This window comes from Lutra lutra, chromosome 2, assembly GCF_902655055.1.
Source record: "Lutra lutra chromosome 2, mLutLut1.2, whole genome shotgun sequence".
NCBI classification, from domain to species: Eukaryota; Metazoa; Chordata; class Mammalia; order Carnivora; family Mustelidae; genus Lutra; species Lutra lutra.
Genome location: NC_062279.1, coordinates 55,198,947 through 55,217,406, shown reverse-complemented (window position 1 = coordinate 55,217,406; position 18,460 = coordinate 55,198,947). Strand labels below are relative to the sequence as shown.

Genomic DNA, 18,460 nt, shown 5'->3' with positions numbered 1-18,460 from the left:
TTTCCTGAGGGGCTTTCTGCGCCTCTCAAGGTCACACAGGCTTCTCAGAATCTCTCCGAATCTAAAGACCTATTAGCAGCCCCTCCCAGGCGCCAGCTGCCTCTTTGCTGAGCTGCCAGAATGTGTTTTGAGTGTGCCTCGAGGCAGCTCTACCTTACAGGACTTCTTTTCACAGACAGCTCTGATGGTTTCCAGTGAAGCTTTTGGGAGAGGATCTAAGGGCAGACAGACGCTAAGCAGTGCTCTCTCTCTCTCCACATCTCAGTTGCCTGAGCAGATGACACGGACCGGAAGTCACCCTCATTCTCTCCCTGAGCAGCACGCTTCCCTGCAGAAGTCAGGGGCAGCTGTGGCGGGAGGGAGAACCTGCTAGGGGAGGGTCTTCCCTTGGGAGTGGGAAAGAGCTATGACTCCATGACTTTAGGAGGCTGCCTCCAAGGGTAGGGGAGTTTATTTTAATTGGTGGTTTCTAAAGCAGTCCCGAGAAACCCTGTGAAGACAGTGTCAGAAGGACTTGGAGGCATTACCAGGAGCACCAATGCACGGTTGAGTCAGCTAATGATGAGTCTTTGATCCGCTGAGCTTAGGGAGTGTGTGAAAGAACCCTTGGATGCATCCTCTTACTCAAGCCTCCCAGTGGCCCTTGAGGAGCTGGTGGGATCACCCCATTTCACAAAGGAGAAAATCAAGGTTGGGAGGGGTGGAGTAAGTCACCTCTGACCACAGACGGGGCCAGCAGCCAGACTTGGGCACAGTCTTCAGACAGTGGCTGGCCTCTCTGTCTACTCCAGAGGGCATGGCCTTGGGGTTAGACCCCCAAGTACGCCCAGTTCTGTGATCTTGGACATGTCGCTTCTCGACCACTCCATGCTTCTGTCCTCTTCTAAGAAGTGGGGGTAACCGGGCTCGTCTACATAATTTGCTGGGCTCGGTGCAAATGAAAATGCAGCGCTCACTGTGGAAAAGTATTTAGGAATTGCAAGATGGCAACCGTAGCGCATTTACCCAAGCACGGGGCCCAACGGGGCTGCCCGGGTCCCTTGCTCATGAAGCCAGCCCTGGTGGTAATAACATCAGCTTCATGGGCCATTTCAAGGATTGAAGTAACAAATCTCCAGCCCTTTCCACTGTGCCTGTTCTATGGTAAGCCCTAGACAACAGGATACTTTAAAACTATTATTCTTAAGATGATGAAACCTATCTGTGCTACATCTGTCCTGTGGCCAGATAGCCCACTCTGTGCAGCACGGGGCAGTCATCCCGTTCGTCCCAGACCTGTTAGGTTGCCCGAGCCACTTCTTGCACCCAGCATCCTTCCCTGGGAGCTCACATCCCCCCAGAAGTTCAGGTGTCCCCCTCCGAGTTTCATCATACAGTGGTGACTAGCAGGTCTGCCATGGGAAAGAGAAAAAAAGCCCAGTTTAGGAAAACACAACTCTTCCATCCCCACTCCCTTCCCTCCCTGCTCCTATTCTAAACATCCCCATCCCCAGCTCAGGGCCCCGGGAGTGACCGGCTTTGACAGTGTGTTATCCACATGATAAGAGCAAAGGCAGGGGGGCTGAATGCCTCAGCTCTGGCCCCAGGTGTGCTCTCCAAAACCTCATTGCTGGGACCTCCGTGTCCTCCTCTGTACAAAGAGGCTTCCTACCCCAACCCCTCTCATGTGAGGATCGGCTGGAGTCTGGTAGGTGAAAGCTCTCTGCAACCTTTGAACCCACCTGAGGATTATTATCGCATCAAGGCATGTGTGGGTATGGGGTGGCCTGAGTCAGGGACTCGCCCCTTGACGTGTGCGGCCACCCAGAGCAGGCAGGGACTGAGCCCCAGACTGCTTCCCACAGCACATGCACGTGGTGAAGATTTGCTCAAATAGGATTCGTTGTCTGGTCTTCTGGTCGTCCAACATCATCCCGGGGATCGCTGCCCCTCTGGAAGCCTCGGAGCCCGAGAGCCGCTGGGCGGCTGTTCCTACCCCGTCCAGCTAGGCTGCCAGGAGCTGAGCTGGAATGTCACTGACTCAGGTCACCGTAGGGATGTGGGCACTTAGTGGGCACTCCACCGGGTGCAGGGGAGCAGACGCCAGCCCTGGCTTCCTGGTCTGAAAGGGCGGTAGGGACTTCCTCTCCTTTGGACAAACCAGGGACCTGGGAACACGGGCACTGAGAGGAAGAGCCCATCAATACCTGAGTGGGGCGGTTGCTTTATATCTAAGTCCTTCCTGCCACTGGGGAACATATTTTCTCTCACTCTGAGCCTTGCAAAGGCAGACAGCCTGGGGAGGAAAGCCAAAGCACGTTGGCACAACCAGGAGCCCAGAAAAACAAGGTCAGACCCTCATCCCACCAGGCTCGGGCGTGCCCTGCCAGGCAGGCCACCCGGCTGCCGGGAACATAAGATTTCCTGCAACAGAACACAAGCCTCAGGGGCACATCCACCTTTTTGTAGCAGTGACAAACCAGAGCCCGGGACCTACGTTGCCAAGGAGGACTGCTGCTCGAACATGCTCCTGGCTCATTCCAGCCCACAGTGGCTGCGGCGAAGGAGGCCAGGCCAGCCATGAGCTAATTCTTGGGCTGCTGGAGAAGCCAAGTGGGTGCAGTTCAGTCATCCGGCCAATTAGGCCCTTGTGCCATTATGATCTAGTCTGTTCACTTGGACAGCTTTCAAACCCACTTCCTAGATGGACTTCATGGGCAGGAAAGGGTGCAGAGGCTGCTGATACGTTCTCTCCTTCTCTCCCTGTCTCTGTCTCTCTCAAGGATGAAGGTGGGCTGAGCCCGTTCCCCGGCTGCACTCACTCCCTGTTGTTCCACGTTCTAAGACACTCTAAAGCCACCCTCGCCCTGTTTGGATCCCCAAGCTCATGCCTGGTCCCCCCAGTCTGAGGTTCTTCGGAGAACTGTTTCATATCTTCTCCACAGTATGCAATTTCCTCAAAGCTCCTGTCCCATGGAGGAGCATGCTCTCTTACACCCTCGGGGCTTTGCACAAGCTGTTCCCTCGGCCTGGAACACCCTTCCCTCCCTCTCTCCCTCTGTCTATCATTTCTCAGGGGTTTTCTTTTTCAGGAAGTGTTCCTTGACTCACCCCAGCTGTGTGTGCCCAGGATGCAAGGAGAGCACACCAGAGAAACAATGATCTCATCACGACAACATGAGCTAATGCTTACTCAGAGCGGACGATGCCAGCCATTGTTCTAGGAGCGTTACATGGACGAACACATGAATCCTCACAATGACCCTACAAGGCAAGTAGTATCACTGACCCATTACACAGATGAGGAGACTGAGAGACACAGAGAGGCTGAGGAGCAGAAGTAATGAATGAGAAAGCAGGGATTTCACCTCTGCTGTCTAGCCCTGGGCTGGATCTTCAACCACTGGACATACTGGCCCTCTCAAGCCATAGCACTGCTACAAGGAACTTTCCTGATGGTTCCTTTACCAGACTCTGAGCTTCATGAGGGTGAGAACCAGGCTTTGCAGCCTGGAACACGCAGCACTTAGCCCCATGCTGCTCTCTCTAAATATCTGTGGCATGAACAATCAAAGAGAACAGATCCCCCCCCCCCCCGGGTCCCCACCCCATGCCCCGTGGCCTGTGCTCCCACAGTCTGAGCCAGTCTGGACAGGCTCACAGAAGCAGAGGGGACCTGGTCCCCTCCCCACCTGTCCTTATGAGACCTGTTCCAACCTCAGAGTCCCAGGCTGTCAGGCGCTAGGAAGACAGGAAGAATCTCATCCTGCCAGGACAGGGAGGGGGCACTCAGGCCAATCCAGCATCACAGGTATAGCTGAAGGATCTCCTCTGTGTCCAGCGTTGTGAGGTAATTTGCACCCCTTGTCCTTTCCCTCTTCCAGAAAGAGCATTTCTCTGTGTGCTTCCTGTTGAGTAAGGGACAGGTGGGGCTAGGTAAGGAGAGACAGGGGGCCAGGTGATCAGGCTCACCAAAAACCTCAGAAATGCTGAGGCGTAACAGAACCAGAGATAAGGGAACATAACCATGCCACCTCGTTTGTCTTAACAGCAGAGATGAGACAGTCAAAGGAGAAGCAATCATGGTGCTATCAGGGGTGACATCAAGAAGATTCAAGTTCCCTGGTCAGTGTTCAATAAAAGACAGACCATAAAAGCCCTCAGGGGTCCCTATTCAAGTCCCCTCTCACTTTAGGGAGCTTTTTTTCTTTCCTGTTTTCATCTTCACTGAATAAACTTTCACTTCACTTCACCCTTTTGTGCCTGCAAGACTCATTCTTTGACTCAGTGAGACAAGAACCCTGAAAACCTTTCAAGACGGGCATGCCTTCTCTGTCCTGAGTAGGTGGTCACACGACCCCAGCTGGGCCAATCAGAGTCCCCCTAGGTTTCTGTACCAGAATTATCCAGAAACCAGCCATGTTCCATGCTGACCTGGGGTTCCTGGGGGTCATTGTGCTCAGCACAGGGAGAAACTGTGTTTCTGACATTTATAACCAACATAAGCATGTGTTGGCCAAAGAATATAAAATAACACAGTGGGTATTTGTGGGTATTTGTCCTGTTTGTTTATCATATACTGCTTTCAGGGGGCTCTTCCTCTTGTGTTGGACGACAGACTGGGTACCTCTCCTCTGAGCAGAGAGGATCAGATCCTTCCTCCTTGCCGTCCCATGCCCTGACACCCAGGTGAGAGCATGGGACTTGAGCTTAGCCAATGTGGGGTGTGGGGAGCATGGGTGACTCAGTCAGTTAAACATCTGCCTCCAGCTCAGGTCATGATTCCAGGATGCCGGGATGGAGCCCCTGCTTCTCCCTCTCCCTCTGCTGCTGCTCCCCCCACCCCCGACTTGTAATCTCTCTCTCTCTCTCTGTCAAATAAATAAATAAAATATTTATTTAAAAAAATGTGGTGTAGGTGCCTCCTTAGCGCAGTAGGCAGCGCGTCAGTCTCATAAAAAAATGTGGTGTGCATGAGGCCCAGAAGGCTAAATGGTTAGGATTCATTTGTGGTCACATGGGCCTTGGAGGCAGATGTGAAGTGCAGGGGAGGGGGCATTATCTCAGCCTGGTCATCCCTGTAAGGGACTGTGGGAGGACATGATATGTAACAAGGAATTATATTTGGTTTCCATCCCCAAGTTCGGATACAGAACTCCTGAAACCCTTGGCATGTCCTAAGTGATGCCATGAGAATGAGGGAGCGATGAGAATATTTCTTGTTGTAACGTCTGGGTTTAGTCCTTAGATTTTTGTTGTTGTCGTTGTTGCTTTTAAGATTTTATTTGATTTTTTGTGAGAGAGAGAAAGCAGGAGTGGTATGAGGGGCAGAGGAAGAAGTAGGCTCCCCGCTGAGTAGGGAGCCCAATGCGGGACTCAATCCCAGGACCCTGGAATCATGACCTGAGCTGAAGGTAGACGCGTAATGGACTCAGCCACTCAGGTGTCCTTGTCCTTAGTTCTTGAAAGACCCCTAGAGCCAGAGAGGTGAAAAGAGTGTCCTTTTAACTGCACCGGAGTTTTTGTTAATGAGGGGACTCACGGAAAGGGAAAGCCCACTCTGTGATGAGAAGGTGGGAACTTTCAGCCCCGCCCCTGCCTTGGGAGGTGGGGGGAAAGGCCTGGAGATTGAGTCAATGGCAGATAGCTAATGATTTAATCAATCATGCCTATGTAATGAGACTCCATAACAACCCTATCTGAAGGGGTTCAGAATGCTTCTGGGTTTGTGCACACACGGTAATTCTGGGAGGGTGACACACCTGAAGAGGGCATGTGAGTTCTGTACCCCTTCCTGTCACGTTGCCTTATGTACCCCTTAATTGGCAGGTGAATGCAAGTAAATGCTTCCCTGAGTCTTGTGAACCATTCTATCAAACTAGTGATTTGGAGGAGGGGGTTGTGGGCAATTCCCCATGTACAGCCGGTAGGTGAGAAGTGTGCATAATAATCGGGACTTGGAGTTGGCGTGGGAAGCAGAGACAGTCTGCGAGACGGAACGCTTCCCCTCCGGGGTCTGACACTGTCCTTGGCTCGATGGTGTCCAAATTGAGGGAGATTGTAGGACACCCAGCTGGTGCCCGGAGAGAACTGGAGGGCTGTTTGGTGTGGAAAAATCACACATCTGGTGTCAGAAGTATTTTGGGGGTATATTGTGAGTAAAAACCTAGCACCCCACAGAGTCTGTCTCAGTCAAGCCATTTAATTCACAGGGTCTTGCATCCCACTCTTTGTTTTCTGGAGCTGCCTTAGTTCTGCCTGTTTTCCCCCTTGGGTCTCTACCGCCCACCAATTCTGTGAACTCCTTACAGCAACACTGTTTCCTGTTGCTTAGACAGAGAGCCCTGACTGGAAGGGGAGGGGGATGTATAATTCATTTGGGGAGACAGAATCCACCCCTGAGGGCTCAGCGGTGTCCTAAAACAGCATGCCAACCAAAAAACTCTCCCCTCCCCACATTTCCACACGCCCCTGAGAGGCAGATGGGGCCCCTCCAGCTGAGAATCAAAGGGCCCCCATTTTGAAAGTGGGGCTTGCAGTGTCCACGCTGCAGAGCTATAGAGAGGATGATAAGACAGAGTGAAGGGAAAGGGCTTGGCGGACCATCATGCATCTTATAAACTTAAATTCAGGGCAGCTCAGGCCACAACAACTCACACCTGAAGTTTTTTCTTTCTTTTTCTAAAGCAGCTAATTTTTTCTTCTTTCTTTTTTTTTTTTTCAGTGAGGGGTCAGTAGGTCTGTGGCATGGAGGCAGAGCTTTGACAAGGCAGGCTTTTCCAGCCAGGTTTAATTATAAGCCCCCATGCTTATCTTAAATGGAGGGTTGGGGGTAGAGTTGATGTTTCAGGCCTGACCTCCGGCGGTGGCCCACGCAGGCTGTGAATTTCTAGTGCGTGTTCTACACTGGCCATTGGCAGGAGTGCCTATGACCCGGGCTGAGAGGCTGAGGGACACAGCCCTGCGCCCTACAGAGCTGCCCCAAAGGAGCCAGGGAGCTTTGAGGAGCTGCCAGAAAGCAGGTTTTCTCTCCTGTCAGAGGTTGCCATGGTGACAGAAGCAGGAGGGGACACCCGCTGGTCTGGACCTACATAGCTCATCTTTGTTCCATGTCTTGGTCTGAGCTGGTGATGGGAGGGAGCTCCTGAGATGATGGAGGAATGACATGTTGCAGAGACTGGACCGTGGTGGGGGTGAACTGTGCTGGGACATTGTGTGTGTGTGTGTGTGTGTGTGTTTATACTGTTGCATGTGAGCTCTGGGTGTGCGGAGGGGGATGAAAATAAGGGAAGGGGGACGGTACCAGTGTTGTGCATGTCGATGGGATCTTCCTCAAATGCCTGTCCCCCCGCCCCCATGATCTACAACCCTCAGAGGACAGCTCACCTGGAGGGGCCGAATGCTGCCCCCGTAGAAGAACCCTTCATTTCCCACTTCCTGGAGGTCATCTATTTGCTGCCTGGATGCCTCCTCCCTGCAGGCATCAGAACAAGTCTGAGCTGGGAAGCAGGGTGGCTTGGGGGGCTGGCCTCAACCTGATGTCTTATCCTTGCTCCATAACCTCATGTTTGAACATGACCAGGTCTTTGAGCCAAACATCACCTCATTCTAGAACCTTCTGTGTTCTTTCTGAATGCAACCAATTGCTTCTTCCCCTAACAAAATTTATTAGCACTTTTCTGCACCAACTAGTCTGGGTATTTGCCATTTCTCTCCTTGGGCCCCATGAGTTACATTATGATGTAGCTGGTAGGTGGATGGGTGTCTTCAGCATCCCTTCTGTGGGGCCTATCCCAGTGTCATTTCAGTATTTGGAAGGGACTGTGAGTCCTAGCTCCCTGCCCATCACCCTCACCCCCAAGGATGCTCATGTGACCCAGACTAAGACATTCATTCTAGCCCTTACTCATCCAATGGATGTGTGGAAGGCCAAGCAAGGCCAGTCTGTATATGTTCATGGGATTTAAATACAGACATTTGAAGAAACAGGGTGGCTATTCAGCTGGAGTTTCCAGGGTGCATCTTTCTCAGCCTCACAGAGAAAACTCATTTGCACTGAGAAGGAGTAAGACTTTAGGGAGGAGAACCAAAAGAGAGGCAGAGACAGAGAAATGTCAACATCTTCAGAGCCATTGGACCCAACAGTGTCCAAAGACAGAAACTCCCACTCCTATGCACTAATACATTCTCTCCTTTGCTTGAGCTAATTTAAGCTGCACTTCTGTCCCCTGTCATTAAAGGGGCCTGAGTCACTTCCCTGTACTGACTGTGGGATCTGTCTAGGCACAATTTGATTCCAATTCCTCCCCATACTTCTTATGGCTGCTGGTTTGGTACCACCAGTTCAATTTTAACACCTATTTTTGGTATAAATAAAAGAAATACATGAATGGCTATTTCCTCTCGGACTAAATACAGGAATAAAAATACAAATTCTAGAATCAAGAGGAAGAGGGGAAGAGAACCATTTTCTAGTGGCTACCATGGGCCAGGCACTGTGCAAACGTCTAGTTGAACCCTTGAAATGGCCCTGAGGTAGGAAGAGTATCTAGAGTTCCCGTTCCTGACAGGTCATACACAGGTGAGCGAAGAAACTACCATCTGAGCCCAAATTTTCCCAACTCCACCACTGTGACCACGTCCCCACTGGCCTCATTTGTAGAAAAGTAACAGGAACACATGCTTTATAGTGTTTCAGTGTTTTAAAGCCCACGTTCTTAGGAATCCCAGGGGGAAATAATGCCATTTAAATAGTCCTTTGATAATACTTCATTTTCCTATAAAATTGATCTGGGCAGTCAAGGAGGATGAGACCCAAACAGCTAGACTGATGTCTCCTTCTGTTGATACTGGTGAGCCAAACAGCATGAGGGCCTCTCTCCTAGGCTAGAGGCTGCCTCCCAGGGCAGGGCCTGGCAAGTGAGGGGACCTGGGCCTCAGGAAAGTTCTGCCATTCATGACTATGACACCCCCCTGGACAAGTCACATGACTTTCTGGAATGTGAGTGACGTGCCAGGTAGGGGAGACAGAACCGATTTCTTTTGACTGTGGTGTTGCTGTTGGGGGCCTGGTGGCTCCCAGGCCAGTTCCAGGGGCAGCTGGGATGCCAGACCTGAGGCTGTAGGCACGGGAGGATGAGCTGATGGGCTGAGGCCCAGTTGGGGATCCCAGGAGGTGCAGGGAGGCTCAGTGGGCTGGGTTCCTAACTCCCCTGGACTTCCCTGCTCCAGGCCACCCAGGCAGCCTCCCAGCCAGGGTCCCAGCCCTGATGCTGGTAGACGGGAAGGAGATAGCCATTTTAGACAAACCCAGCCCAGGGTCGGAGAGAAAAGAGCCCCTAGTCTGAGAGTCAGCTCCAGGGACCCTGTCCCATCCTGAGTGATGGAGGTGACTCATTTCCCCTCTCAGGGCTTTTGCTTCTCCCCTGCAAAATGCGCAGTTTGGGCACAGCGGCCTCCACACTTCCTCCACCTTGACACGCGCAGAGTCTAGACCACAGCAGGCGGTGGGTGGTCGCCATGTCCATGAGCTATGAGAACAGGGGGGCAGAGGAACCCACTTACCCACATTCCCCCAGGGGTCTCCCCGTGAAGCTCGGTTTCCGGTGTCCTGTGCTAATGGTTGTACCTCCACTTATCATTGAGAGCTTCTGTTTCCATACCTGGAATAATGAGAACAATCACAATGATTTTGAAATCACCCTCTACACAAAAGTTCACAAGTTTTTCCCCCACACACTATGGTCTGGGCCAGAGAGCCCTTCCTGAGAGTTCAACCACAGACAAACTGCAAACCAGAGATGTCTCGAGACTCGCCTGGGGTCACACAGCTTTGTTAGTGGGGTTGTCTGGGCTCAGATTCCTCTTCTGACTCCATGTTGAGCTTTTACTGTCTAGAATACCGGGAAGCCTTGCTTCATCTCACTGGGATACTGTGAGGCAAGATTCTATAAAAAAACATTTGTTCAGACCTTTGCACATTCAGAGTGCTCAGCCCATGCTGAATAATTGATGGGCTCTGCTCCCGGCAGTTCAGAGCAGACACACAGGCCTCCTGCCACACACAGGGCTGGGAACGCGGAAACCTTTCCTATCATTTTGCCCAGTGAAAGAAGGTGCCCAGAAAATCACCAAGAAAGACTTGTGCTTTCCTGTTGCTGTGGGGAGAGGCCCGGGCTCCTGGGCTCCTCAGACCTGCAGATCTAATTTATGGCCTCAGGGAAAGGAGAGAAGAAAGCACAGGGCTGCTGCAGGGAGGGGGCTGCTGGGGTGGAGGGCTCCCCGGGGTCGAGGCCACAGTGTCCCCTCCAAGGCTGTGAGGTCCTGGGAAAGGGCTGCTCTGCTCTGACAAGCAGGGATAAAGGTGCCTGAGAATCCTCAAGTCCTCTGGTGGGGAGGGCTAAGGAGGGGGGAGGCGCAGGGAAGGGAGATGGGGGAAGGAGCCATGGGAAATGCGGAGTCTGAAGCTGGGGCCCTCTTCCAGGGAGAGCTGATGGAGGCAGAGACGCCCAGGAGGGGGCTGAGGCAGCCCTTTGCTGCTCCAGCCCACTGCTGCCTGTGACCACAGCACTTTTCTGGCCAAAGGCCATGGCACTGGGGATTAAGGGGTAGAAAGCAGACACAAAGTGGCCTTTAAAGCAATTCGCAGAGATCAAAGTAGGACACAGTTCAAGCGGGTGTTCTGGCTATCAAAGTAGGGAACATTTCACAGCTGACTGAAACTCAGGGTGCCATTTCACCACTAAGGGCGCTGGGGTGCCCGTCATCCCCTGTGGGGTGTGGCCCACCAAAGTGTCTCCAGACGGGGATGTGTCTCAGCCCCCACACAAGACTGATTTAGGAGTTTCCAGATCCAGGATAATTGGCTTCAACTTCAAATAAGCAGAATCGACAAAGTTCAGCTCAAATAGGAATTTGTTTTGATGACAGGCTTTCTATTTTGCTCTGCATTACAAGTTCCAAAGTCTCATGGTTTAGCAAGGACTTCTTAAGAAGTTTCATGGTGTGCTCTGGGCTTGTGCAAATCACTTCACTTTCATACTCCGTCTGGGCGTGCGGACCTCTCCAGGGACTGAAGGGCCCTTAGCATTTCCCTGTGTTTGGGCAGGGCCCGTGCTCAGGAGCCTGGGATGGGGGCAGGGGTGATTCCAGGCTGGACTGAGGCTACCTAGCAGTGTCTAGCCTGCAGCTAACTTGAGGGCAGGACAGCACCCACACTGGGCTCTGGAGGGAACAGCTGGCTCTGGCAGAACAGAAAGTGGGATGTGTGACTTTGCTCCCCACTCGTGTCAGCTTGAGCGGCTGGGCTGCTGAGCTGCCAAGTCCATACCTCACAGAGGGTAGGACTCGGTACTGGGAGAAACAGATAGGGCAGGTTAGGGATGGGGCAGGGCTGAGTGTTGGGGGACAGGGGCTGATAGCCCAGTCCCAACACTTACTAATTCTACCACATTGGGTAATTGATTTAATCCTCTAGGCCTCAAGTTCCCCATCCATGAAATGGGGTTCATACCGGAACCTACTTCAAAGCTTTGGAAGGTCCCAATGAAGTAGAGGGTATGTGAATTCTTAGTCACGTCACTAGTCACTAGACTGACTAGTCTACTAGTCACTAGTAGGACTGTCCCTTCCCATCCATGACAACACTTGGCTGGGCCTCTCCTTGGCTTATCAAAGGGCGGAACGGCTGCCAAACCATTCAAGAGAGCTCACGTACGTCCGTGTGCTCCAGATTGCTCGGAACATCACTCTCCTGTCAGCTCAGTACTCTGGGCTGCTTGAATGGTCTTTCTTATCCTGCAACCCTGATCAGACTCCACACTCCTTGAGGGCAAGACCATTGTTTTATCTGTCACACGGTGTCTACAATTGATCTTAAAACCCTTCTGCGTGGTTTCATTAAGCTAGCTGCAACAAGGGCACATGGTGATTGGGACTCCCCCCTCCTGGCCAGCTGCCTCAGGCAGAGGGTCTGCGCTCCAGGGGGACTCTGGCAGGTGCTCTGGCTGTCCTTCTCTCTGCTCCACACCGGGCATTTGATAATTAACAGAGTAAATGTTAGAAATGCAGTCTCCTTGGTGACAACAGAGGTATTCAAGATACGTGGTTGGCGAAAATTACTCGAGACATCTTGACCTGGAAAGGCAGGGTGAAGGGATTTAGTGAGCTCTCAGGGGAGGCGTGGTCAGGACACCTAGTGGGACAGATGGCTGCGACCTCACCCAGCCCAAAGAACAAGCTGCATGAATTCTGCTGGACCTGTGTGCAAATAGTTGTTCAAAAGATGTCTATAGTGGCACCTGGGTGGCTCAGTCATTAAGCATTTGCCTTTGGCTCGGGTCATGATCCCAGGGTCCTGGGATCCAGCCGCACATCGGGTGCTCTGCTCTGCGGGGAGCCTTCTTCTCCCACTCCCACTCTCCCTGCCTGTGTTCCCTCTCTCACTGTCTCTCTATCTGTGAAATAAATAAAAAAATATATATATTTTTTAAAGTGTCTACATAGGGGAATGCCTGGTTGGCTCAGTCGGCTAAGCGTCTGCCTTCAGCTCAGGTTGTAATCTCCAGGTCCTGGGATTGAACCTCATGTCAGGCTCTGAGCTCAGTGGGGAGCCTGCTTCTCCCTCACTCTCTGCTGCTCCCCCTGCTTGTGCTCTCTCTCTCTCAAATAAATAAATAAAATCTTTCTTTAAAAAATGTCTACAGGGGTGCCTGGGTGGCTCAGTGGGTTAAAGCCTCTGCCTTCGGCTCAGGTCATGATCCCAGGGTCCTGGGATCGAGCCCCGCATTGGGCTCTCTGCTCAGCGGGGAGCCTGCTTCCCCCTCTCACTCTGCCTGCCTCTCTGCCTACTTGTGATCTCTGTCTGTCAAATAAATAAATCAAATAAATAAATAAATCTTTAAAAAAAAATGTCTACATATACAGCACAATGTGGTCTGAGGCTTGCTTTCATCCAACCTGCTAACGAGGTTCGCCTTCACCTTCCTCGCAGGGGTTGCCATCCAACAAATAAACAAAAACCAACCCAACCAAACCCTAGAGTTATGACTTAAGTCAGTTAATAGAATCTCAGTGTCCCCAGGGCACCGCATATGTCAATGCTCACCGGGCTAAGGAGGTAGTGTCATTTTCCTTTCACATTGTGGGGGTGAAGGGAGGGGGAGAGTCAGGGCCCTGAGAGGCCTCCCAGGCAAGGATCCCGATCCAGGACCTGGGTACTCATCACCCTGAGAGTTCCCCAGCTGGCCTCCGGGGCTGAAGTGCCCAGTTCACACTCAGGGCTCTGTTGGTTTCCTGGAATGAGGAAATGCTGCTCGGCCTTCAGTAAGCCTTGAAACTGTGGCCACAATGAAGGTCACTGTCTGGGCCCATTATGTAGGCGGAAAAGGAGCTCTGAGCTGGGCCTTCCCTTCCAGGTCTCAAGGGTCAAGATGTATGAGGAAGTCTTTTGGGACCCATTACCAGCTCCCACAATAGATCAGATTCTGGGTATGTGGGGGGCAGGTTGGGGGGTGGATTTCTGGCCATACTGGAAAGATTATCTTGAAGAAATTGAGCTCAGGCTATACCCCTGGATAAGCTGAACCCTGGCCCCTTCCCAGGGCTCCGTAAAGGTTGCTGGGCAGGGGCCTATGGGGAGGAGGCCCCTGATGCCGGAGAGTCATTACTTCTCTACCCCTAAGGATGAGAACCTTCCCTGGACTGGGCAGTGCCCACAAGGAGATGGGCTGCTGCCCTATGCACTCCCTTCCCTAAGGACTTTTCCTGGTTCCTGGGTAAGCCTGTTCCATGCTTGGGGTAGGGGGTCGGGGAGCATTCAGAAGGAAAGCAGATGGTGTAGGGAGTGCAAGCCTCTAATCTCTCCTCCTGCCCACCTTCCTTCTCCTTTTCTTTCCTTTCTCTCCCAACTTCTCCAGAGAGAATTGGGGCGGGGGAAGCTCTGGGCTTTCACGCACCAGGGCAACTGTCCTAACCATGGAAAAGCTGACATTTGCAGCCTTCCAAACTCATGTTGGCAAGTCCACCCTCTAGGGCAGCCCAAACTCTACAGGGTGATTGCCAAGTTCCTGACTAAAACCCTTTCCCACCTCCCATCTCATTCTCCCTGCTCCCACCCTCTCTGTAGCCCTGCCTCACACCTTCCGAGGTCAGCCTGACCACTGCTTCAGAATTTGCCTTTTCCTTCCTTTCTCCTCACCCCAATCCACGTCCCAGGGTACATTTGTGTATTGAGAGCCATCCAGGCTAATCCTAGGAGATTTCCAATTAGTAAGAACTCCCTCAACCTTATTCTATAAACCAGGGAGCAAACTGGTCAGCTTATCATTCATCTTCCAGCTTTGCAAGCAGCTCAACATCCCAGTCAAGAAAAGAGCCACGGCCAGTTACAGCATAGCTCCCAGAGGGGTCTGAAAATTCCAGATGCTCGTGTGGGACCACAGGAGCTTTCCACTAGCAAAATTTACCTAGAGAAAACCACCCGAGTGTGTGAGGAGCCTAACAAGCAGTTTCTCCCCCCTTGGTCTGGGGCTCTGTGGGTCTCTCTCAGCAAACAGTTAGGCACTGCCTTAATTTACTTCCCCATCAGAGTCTTGTTTTGGAGGGAGGCCAAGCTGGTAGATACGGAAATGGGACTATTCATCTTGTGCAAATCCATGCATGTATTTGGGAGGACAAGAGAGAAACAAGTGCCTGAAAAGTTGGGGACGTCTGGTGGGCAGGGAGGAGAAGGGGGTGAGGGAGAGCCCTTCTTTACACTTGAGACAAGTGTGGTTGAAGCAAGCCAGTCCGACTGCAGAGCCTTTCAGGTTCCTGACGCAAGAGGTGGATTTCCTGTCTGCACGGGGTCCCTCAGGATGGTAATGCACAGTCCCTGGACACAGGATAAGCCCTGCCACAGAGCTCTCATTTTCTCTGGGTGCAACTGGTTTTCTCCTCCTCTCTGGACCTCTTCCCTCGGATCTCCTAAAGCAGTCTTCCTTTGAGAGCACTGTCTTATGAGTCAGGCACACGAGGCTGACTCTCCCTGCTCTTTCACTAGCTACCTGAGCCATACAGAGTTACCTAGTCTCTTGGAGTCCCATCAGCAAAATGGGGATACAGTGTCCCCTCTGGGGGCTATTGTGAGAATAAAATGACCAAAGGATGACAAGGGTTCTCAAGCGGTGCCTGCTTGGTAAATGTACTTAGAAAAGAGCTGTCATCTTTATCCACTCTAAGCACAGCTCATGGCTGCTCTGCCAAACCTCTTAAAAACAGACTAGCAGAAACGAGCGGTTGTGGTCAGGCTAGAGGCGCCATGGCCTCCTCACTCTTTCTGGACAGCACTCTCACAGAGGGACAGCACTCTCCCCTCTCCACCCCTTACCCGGTGGGCGGCAGGACCATCTCTGGGGCATCAGAAGGGAAGCTGCTTTGGAACCCTGGCTCCCTTAGGCACTTAGGGGATTCTGCTGTTGATGGTGACCTGAGCTCATCCCACCTGGGATTCACCAGGAATGGCTGGGAGTTGATGGCAACTTAATCTGGGAGAACGTGCCTGTGAGTTTAAGAGGAGGTCATGACCCACCAACCTAGAATCAGTCTACCTTCGGACCTTCTCAGGAGGAACCACATGCCACAGAGAATGAAAACCAGACACAGACAATAAGGGATTATTTTAAAAGCGGAACATCCAACCTGACTTGGTAGAGGGAGATACCTGTGCCCAAGTCAAGGACCACAGACCTTCCTGCCTTCTCTTAGTGAACCCTGGGGTGGGGTGAGGGGACAGTCTCAAGGCTGACCTGCTCCTTCCCCTGGGGCCCTTTGGGCGGTACAGTTCCCTCTGATCACACTGGCCTCAGCCCTTCAGAACACCCAGGGCCCAAGTGCCCTGGGTCACTTCTTCTGAATTAGGGATTGCTTCCTTGGGGCAGGACCTTGATGTCACTGTGCCTGAAGTAGGTTGGAGGGGATAGGGCGGCCTTAGAGACGACAAACAGTCTGGGAATAGACCTGGAGGGACTGAGTGGGGCTCCTCCCTCTCAGTGTACCCCAAATCTCCATCAAGATCTTAGCCATGGAAGGGGACAGCAAGGATGTGGGAGATAGAGTCCAGCAGGCTGTCCCATTCCCCATGAGACAAGTGAGCCCCCAGGGACGGTGAGGCAGGATCCCGCTCTCCTGAGGGAGGGTTGCGGGGTGTTCACTCCAGGGTGCTTTGGAATCCGTGCTCGCCAGCCACTCCCCCCCCACCCCGGCCCCCGCCCCTCCATACTGCTCTCTGCCTGTGCCTGCTCTAGGGACCTGCGACCCCAAGCCCCCTCCCCTCCAGCCGCCTTTGGGCCACAGCCGCACCACCCTCAGCGGGGCACCCAGCTCCAACCCCAGTCCTGGGCACGTCTCGCCCCGGTCGCGAACCCACCTTCCGAGGCGCTCCAAGGCCCTTTCCAAGGGAGTCACCTAGCCCCAGCCTTCTTCTCGGGACGTGGGCTCCGGGCGCCGCAGCCTCTGGCTCCCGCCTCTGGGCTGAGCTGGCTTCTGCCTCCCTTTCTCTCTGCTCCCGTGAATTCTCAGCACTATTCTTTTTTTTAAAGGGACTTTTTTTTTTTTTTTTTTTTTTTTTTTTTTTTTCGTTGCGTCAGGGCGGTTGCCTGGCGACGGCGGAGCTATTCCACCCTGAGCGGTTTCAGTCCGGTCTCCGCCAGCCTCTCATTCAAGCCTGTCTACCCGCCGCTCCCGGGACCTGGGACCCCGGACCTCGGGGTCCAGCCGACGGGCAGCCGGGTCCTAAAGCCCCCTAGTTGCTCTTTCCCACCAGGACCCGAACCGGAGCCGCCGCCCAGCCACAGGGAGAAGCAAATCACACACATTTGCCAAACCCTAGACGAAACCAAACCCAAATATCCCCTTTTTTAAAAAAAATTTTATTAAATCCAAACCAAAGCAGTCTCCCCCACCCCCAAGCATGGCAACGTGGCTTTGCCACTGTCAGCAAATTTGCCTGCATGGAGGGGGAAAAGAACGACCTTCAGCGCGTGTGCGCGAGCCCAGATCCGACACCCCATTTACAGGGGGCTTGAGTTCAAATTTGCAGCAGCTCGTCCCATTACGGAGTGCCTAATATATGCCCCATCATCCCAGCGCCTCTGCAGGGAGATGTGGGCATTTTCAGCTTACAGATGAGGAAACTGAGGTTCAGAGAGACTCCGCAGAAACCAGAGGGTAAGTGGAAACAGACTTTTTCCAGATCTTCTCCCAGAGGAGCTGGGAGTGCTTCAGAGGGGCCTGCCCCCAGAGCACGTGTTTTCCCCACAAATCACGGGATGCCTTCCGGCATGTACTTCTCTGTGGTGTGTCAACCACTGGAGATAGTTACATTGGAAGGTCCAGTCCCTGCTGTACCAGCGCCTACAGCTGCAGGAACCTACAAGTCATCCCGGACCCAGCCAGGGCTGCCCTCTCCTGACCTTCAGCCTCAGCCCTGCCTGGACACCCAGGACTCCGGTCCAGAGCTCAAGGGCTCCACTTTCTCCTGGAACCTCTGACCCCAGGGGTGATTACTGGAAGTTCGCTTCATTCTTAGGGCAGCCTGGGACATGGCCAAGTTCCTTTCCTAAGACCCTTGAGGTTGGCAGGATCCTTTGAAATGATCTAATCTGCCATCCTGACAACAACACGGAGTGGGGATGGGTGCAGAGCAGGCGTTGTTTTCCGGATGAGCAGATGTACACAGTGAGGTGTGGGACTGCAAAGTGACTTGCCGGGTTCAGTGGCCAGGGCAGGTCTAGTTGTTGCAACTCAGAGACTGAGCCCCTTGTGCTGCCCCCTGGTGCCCTGTCCCTTACCGCAACTCCCCATTTGGGGCCTGTCCCACTTCCTTCCTTTCTGCCTTCACTAGGATGTCTGCCCAGGGACTTTGTCTAAGGAGACATCCTGCTAATGTGAGCACCTCTTTTTGCTAACAGGTCAATGTTTCTAGTACACAAGTGTACTTCAACGGGGATTTCTTTGAAAAAAAAATCACATTATTGACTCAAACTTGATTCTGGAAATATCGATCCAATCCTTCCACTTCTTCCCATCCCCTCTGCCACGACCCTGGCCCAAGTCACCGTCAGCCTGCCCCAGCTGCAACACAGCCTCTTCCGGTCCGTGTTGCACCCACTCTTGCCCCGCCCCTGAGCCAGTGACTCGCCCACAGCCAGAGCACTCTTCAAAATGGAATCCGATCTTGGCTGCTCCCTGCTTAAAGCCCTCCAACAGCTCCCGTTCCTCCCAAGATAAGAAACCAGCATGGCCCATCAGGCCTGCGTGGTCTGGCTCTGCCCACCCCTTGGATTCCACCTTGCGTTGCTGCTCTGCTTTCCACACCGTCATTCTTCTGGGTCCTTCTCCACTCCTGCTCCTTCCTTCCACATGGGGCTGGCCACATTTCTGTCTCCCGAGGGAGCCCCAGGTTATATGTCCTCATAGTACTACCTATCTCTCCTTCCTGGAC

The 18,460-nt window shown here is 52.8% G+C and overlaps 1 protein-coding gene across 2 annotated transcripts in view; it reads right to left on the bottom strand.

Annotated features, from left to right (window-relative positions):
• FAM167A (family with sequence similarity 167 member A) overlaps window positions 1-16,765 on the bottom strand; it is a 40,325-nt gene extending 23,560 nt beyond the window's left edge. Inside the window, exons 1-3 of one of the 2 annotated variants that reach the window (XM_047717453.1) lie at window positions 16,385-16,765; window positions 14,118-14,229; window positions 9,544-9,641 (exon numbers count right to left, since the gene is read on the bottom strand). The gene's annotated coding sequence lies outside the window, so the exon portion shown is untranslated. The remainder of the gene's footprint in view (window positions 1-9,543; window positions 9,642-14,117; window positions 14,230-16,384) is intronic. The other variant, XM_047717452.1, reaches the window with a different exon arrangement.
• Window positions 16,766-18,460: the final 1,695 nt, after the last annotated feature.